Raw genomic sequence first — 6,037 nt, 5'->3', positions numbered from 1 at the left:
AATATTTCAGCTCTGGAGGTCTTTACAATGCAAGTGAATGGTGGCCAGAACTTTGAAGGTACAAAATTTACATAAAGGCAGCATAAAAGTAGTCCATATAACTCCAGTGGTTAAATCCATATCTTCAGAAGCGATATGATGTGTGGGTGAGTTATATAGTTTTTTACTATAAATGTCAACTTTCAATTTCACTTACACATTCTTTTTTTTGGTTTTGGCGATTCGCATTCTTTGTGCTTATCACCACCTACTAGGCAGGGAGGAGAATTTATAGTAGAGTAAATTTCGTACCATTTAAAATTGTGATATTTTGTTAGTTCCGGTATACCAGGCAACCCTAATGGTAAATAATGTTCGTTTTATACTGTGTATTTAGCATGGTTTGAATGCTATATTAAGCCATCAGCATGCAGGACTGGAACTATCTATTTTATCATGTATAAAGCCCTCAGACACATTCCTTTTATCTCTTAGCTGAGATATTAAATCAAAAAGGTGTTTTATAATTTCTGATAGCAGTGATTATATATCACGCCTGTGATCATATTAAACATTTATTGATGAGCAAGTTAGTTGGGTCTGAAATGGTAATGGTTGGACATGGGAAAGTACAAGTTACTAGAGTTGGCGTACTCGAGTTCTGACTCGAGTCCGAGTCATGAGTCCAATTTTAATGGACTTGTCACGGACTTGGATGCATTTTTACTCAGACTTGACTCGGACTCGAGCCTTTAGGACTCGGGATTTTTTTCCGAGTCCAGCCCAGCCCGTGGCATTTGTGATGCAATGACAAACAAACAAGCAGACAAATAACATAATGTAGGGTGACCATACATCCTCTTTTTCAAGGACATGTCATCTTTTTCAGACCTGAAAAAGCATCCAGCCAGGATTTCAAAATTGCCTCAATGTCCAGGATTTGGCTTTGTCTTCATAATGATGTGCTCTCTACAGTTAGTACCATCATAAATTCTGTGTATTTGATACTGCACATCGGTTTCATGCATATATGTCCTTAGGTGTGATTATTCTGGCTGAGAGCAGCAGCGCGCACACTTTCAAAGTACTTTCTCTCTCTCTCTCGCCCGTGCTGTATGTGTGTACGCAAAAGAGATCTCCACACGTGCTCTGCCGCTCTCATCCTGAAACATCAATAACGGAAGCACACTTTTAAAAGTACGTTCCCCAACTCTGCAAATGATTAAATGGAACAAATGTTTTATCAGACTCGCGTTACTACGCAAAGCCATTTCTAACTGAAAATGTTGACTATATCGAAACAAAATCAAATATGCTATGTATTAGGGATATTTAATATGACGGATGAAATAGACCATGGAAATTGTACAACTCAGTCCATCACATATTTGTAGTGCAACCTCTGTGTGTTACCTGTAAAGCTGGCACTTGCGTTTCAATGGCAAAAAAGTCAGAAAATACAATGAAGAACACAAGTGAGGGGAGAAGTCTCTATTCACCTAGTATCCATACTAAATATAATGTGAAAAGAACAACACGTCAGCTCAAGGAGAGTTTGTTATAAAAAATTTGATCTTAATTTTAGGGAATTAAGCTACACCTGGACACAGCAGGAGGACTGAAAAGTGTGAAGTGTAGTAGAATAAAAATACATTTATAAAGGTATCTGATCTTTCCTGTTTATTTTCTGTTTAATTTTGTGGGCATTATTAAATGTTTTAATATTACCATTTATTAAATGTATTAAACACATTAAGTGAATTTAATCAGTTACATTACATGTATTTCAACCATAATTTTAGATAAAACTGAACCAAATTGAATGGACAAATTGAAAATGAAGTAGAAAACTAAATTAAAATTCCAAATAATAATAGCTCTGGTTGTAATGTCTAATGCAGCTTTCACTTTCTTTAGTCTATGTTTGAGTGGAGGGGAAAAATCAACAAATAATTGAAATGTCAACATAACGCAATACGAAATGTGTTGCAGAGTTTTGTCTTCATACTTCTAAAGCATATGCTTTCATTCTGAAACCACTTTGAAATTTGTTCAGCAGGTTACCAGTCATAAAATGTGAATATGAAATGCAACAGAGGTTCTTTTGTTGCATTTATATTGACAAATAATTTTTCTTAATTTTGAAGGTTAAAATAAGCTTAAAATATTGATGTTGGGTTTACGGTTACAATTTTAATTCAGATTCATGAACCGATTCATTTGGACTCTACTCGGACTCGGCCTGTTATGGACTTGGTCTCGAGTTAGACTCGGCCCCTTTTGGACTTGACTCGGACTCTGTTGTTTAAAGACTCTGACTTGACTCGGACTCCACTAAGGTGGACTCGAACACAACACTACAAGTTACTGTAACTAAATCATGAAGAAATATTTCCCATTCGACGTCATTAAAACATGAGGATCTGCTGCTGTCAAAACATGTACATACACATGTAGATCTAATGTTTTGAGTTACAAACATTAGAAAAAGGTGCCATTGGTCATTTGTCATTCAGCAGATACTTTTTATCAAAGAAGCATACAGTTCACTTTCAGCAGGGTCCACCCCTCTGGTGCAACTGAAGTTCAGTGTCTTGCTCAGGGACACAGTGGTGATGGAACTCAGCATCTCCAGTGTGGACCCTATGTAGTGTTTGAATCTTGAGTACCAGCACACAACACATACTGTATACTGTATGAGAAGAAGCATAAGATGGAACAAATCATAGCCGTAAAATCTTTGTGTTTTGATTTGACTGCCCTGGTTTACTCATCCCAAATGTTATTTTTGAACATAATATAACCTCAGATTTTGCTGCAGGTATTACCAGTCATTGTACTTGATTTAATTATAGCATTTTCTAGGGAAGCTTGTAAATTATTCACAGCTTTCAAATTTGTAAATAATAGGTGTGTGTGTTTAACCACTTTGTCCTTCCTGTCATATTTGTCCTGGATATGTTTTAGCTTTTAGAGCATCTCTGCAGTGTATCCATTAAAATTTAAAATCACCTTTCAAGAACTTTCATAGAAGGAGTGCAACTTGTATTTCAGCTTGAGTGACGTGTGTGTGTGTATTGGAGAGAGAAAATCATCAATCTTTGGCTGCTCCTTAGTGATGTTACTAAGCAGTCTTTGCGAAATACACAAGCCCTTCATTTTCCCTAAAGACACACTACATTTCCCTCAATGAAAAGTAACGTTGCTCATGTAACCATTTCGCTGAACTGCAGCTGGCCTGTGTGCTTTTCCTAAAAGCACATTCTAAAGTGGCCATATGAGATTTCAATGGACATGTACGGAATGCATGCTAGTATATGAATCAATAGGCCCTAATAGATGGTTGACCCAACAGGATCTCCAACAGTACTCAATTAAGGGATACAAACATTGACACACACTAAACTGTTAATTTGAGAAAGTAGCACACTAAATAACTGATCAGTAATGATCACTTTAGAGTTAAGCCATGAAACCCATTCGTAGCATTATATCTGAGTGTGACCTCAGTTGTAACAGTAACTGTGGGACATAATCCAGCCTGATAAACACATAGACTTACATTTCTACACTCTTGTTCAAACACACTATTTGGTCTCTTAGAGGGCGCTGTGCAGTTGGGGTTCAGGCCTCTTAGGAGATGAACAGTGAGAGCTGCTGACAGGGCATGTTTGTGTGAACCACACAAGGACGGGGAAAGCAGTTTCCTGGGGGAACCTTTAGAGGACGGACACACAGATGAATGTGCAGCAATGCTAGAGACCCACTGCTACCTCAAGGGGGTTAAGAGGGGGAACTTAATGATGGATGACGGCTTTATTTCCTCTGATATCTTAGAACCTCTCATACTTTCTGTGAGCATGGAAGGGAGTGTCTGTGTTGTACTTTAGCCGAAAGGCAGAGTTAGATCTGCTCTCTGTGATGTCATCAGTGCAGTTGTCACGGTAGCGGAATCATCCCGGTCTCTTTCTTCAAAGATTCTTTAGCCACCCTAAAGAATCTTAGTTGTGTGGCTTTAAGTCCAAGTGTATTAGCTTTGAGGTCCTCATGTTAGTGTACTCTTCAACATTGACAAAATTAACTTTTCACAGATACAGGTATATGCATTTAAAATTTACAGTCTTCCTCTTTTGGGAAAACGGACCAAAATATTGATGACTCTACACAGATTTTTGTCCAATCAAATGCTCTCTAGAATGAGAATGTCCCTTCCCCTAAAACCATCTGCAATGGGTTAGCAAGTAGAAAATCATATTTAATGGCTGTAACATAACTAAACCTAATAGATTCAATTACACTGATGTCACACAACAGGCAACTGTGCTTTTGGGTTCTTCAAAGCAGAAGCTTTTAATGATAGATATGAGCAGTGCTGCCATTTTAATGATCTTTTAAGCATTACATAATGTAATAATGTCTTGTGAAGAAATATATAATGGTTCTTTCTGAACTATTCACTTGGCCTGTATGATTTTGACAGACATAGTAACTCGTTTCTAAGGCCAAAGAAATGTGGCATATAAAAATGAAGACTACCATTAGACATGCAATATGCGTCTTTACTGCTTAAATGATTGGTCCACATACAGTATATAATATATTTGACTTATTCAGCAAACGTATTAGCTGATTTAGATTGAACAAGTTACTGCATTCAAAATAATCAGATAAATGGCTAGAACTCTGAAGATCCAAAAAGCATATAAAGGTAGCATAAAAGTAATTTATACTCCAGACTCCAGTGGTTAAATCCATAGCTTCAGAAGCGATCTGATATGTTTGGGCGAGAAACAGATCAATACTTAAGTCTTTTTTTACTAAAATCTCCACTTTCACTTTCTTTGTTTTTGGCGATTTGCATTCTTCGTGCATATCGTCACTTACTGGGCAGGGAGGAGGATTTATAATAAAAAAAGAACTTAAATATGATCTGTTTCTCACTCAGTCTTATCATATTGCTTCTGAAGACATGGATTTAACACTGGAGTCATATGCTACCTTTATAGGCTTTTTTGACCTTCAAAATTCTGATCACCATTCACATGCATTGTATGACCCTACAGAGCTGAAATATTCTTTTAAAAATCTTTGTTTCTGTTTAGCAGAAGAAAGTCATACACATCTGGGATGGCATGGGTGTGAGTAAATGATGAAAGCATTTTTATTTTTGGGTAAGCTATCCCTTTAAGAACCACTGCTGTATGGTATAGACTAAAAAATGTGTGTATGAGTTAGGTTTATTGCTGAATATGAATTAATTTTAGTCTCAATAAATGACTTTCCCTTTAGAAGTTGGTGTGACTATTAAAATGCAGGCTGCTGTGTGTTACAATACAGTGTGTGTGGATTTTCTGTGTCCAGTAATAGGCCTATGGTAATTGCATACCATCAAGTTGAACCTCTTTTTGGTTTATAGCCACATTTGATAAATACAGTATATATTTCTGCAGATATATTGTAATATTATTAACCACAGTATCTGTCTTAGTTTTTTTGAGCTAGTAATGGTATTATAAATCTAGTCTTGACTGAAAGCATGACTTGCAAAAGCAATATTTTAGTTTAAATAGTAATGCAGAAATAATTAAATGCAACAGCTAATAAGAAATATATATCTGTTTCTCTGCTGTTGAACTGCAGTAAATCTCTGATTTGTTCTCTCAAATAGTGTGTTAGAGACGCAGAGTTAAGTTAGGAATGTGTGTGTGTGCGTGCGCGCGCTCAGGGCGAGTCTCTATGCTTCAGTGGGTCGGCACTGAAGAATCTCTGCTTTGAAAAAATGCAGAGAAGAAATGAAATGCAGAAAGAAAGAGTGATGGCTGCTGAGGCAGTGCTACTGTTTGTGGGGGTTTTGTGAGTGTGTGTGTGTGCATGCTAAGTCAACCATCGGTTCCCATTACAGAATGTCCACTGTGAGTGACAAAGAGACCACACAAAACAAAATGCACACACACATAAAATTCACACATATAATTTACATCTTGACCCTTGTTTTTTGTGTGTATTCATCTGAGGTAAAATATTCCTGACTGTGTTTATTAGGTTTCTAGAGTGATCT

Source organism: Myxocyprinus asiaticus, chromosome 3 (assembly GCF_019703515.2).
Source record: "Myxocyprinus asiaticus isolate MX2 ecotype Aquarium Trade chromosome 3, UBuf_Myxa_2, whole genome shotgun sequence".
Taxonomy (NCBI): Eukaryota; Metazoa; Chordata; class Actinopteri; order Cypriniformes; family Catostomidae; genus Myxocyprinus; species Myxocyprinus asiaticus.
Note: the sequence above shows the minus strand (reverse complement) of the source record.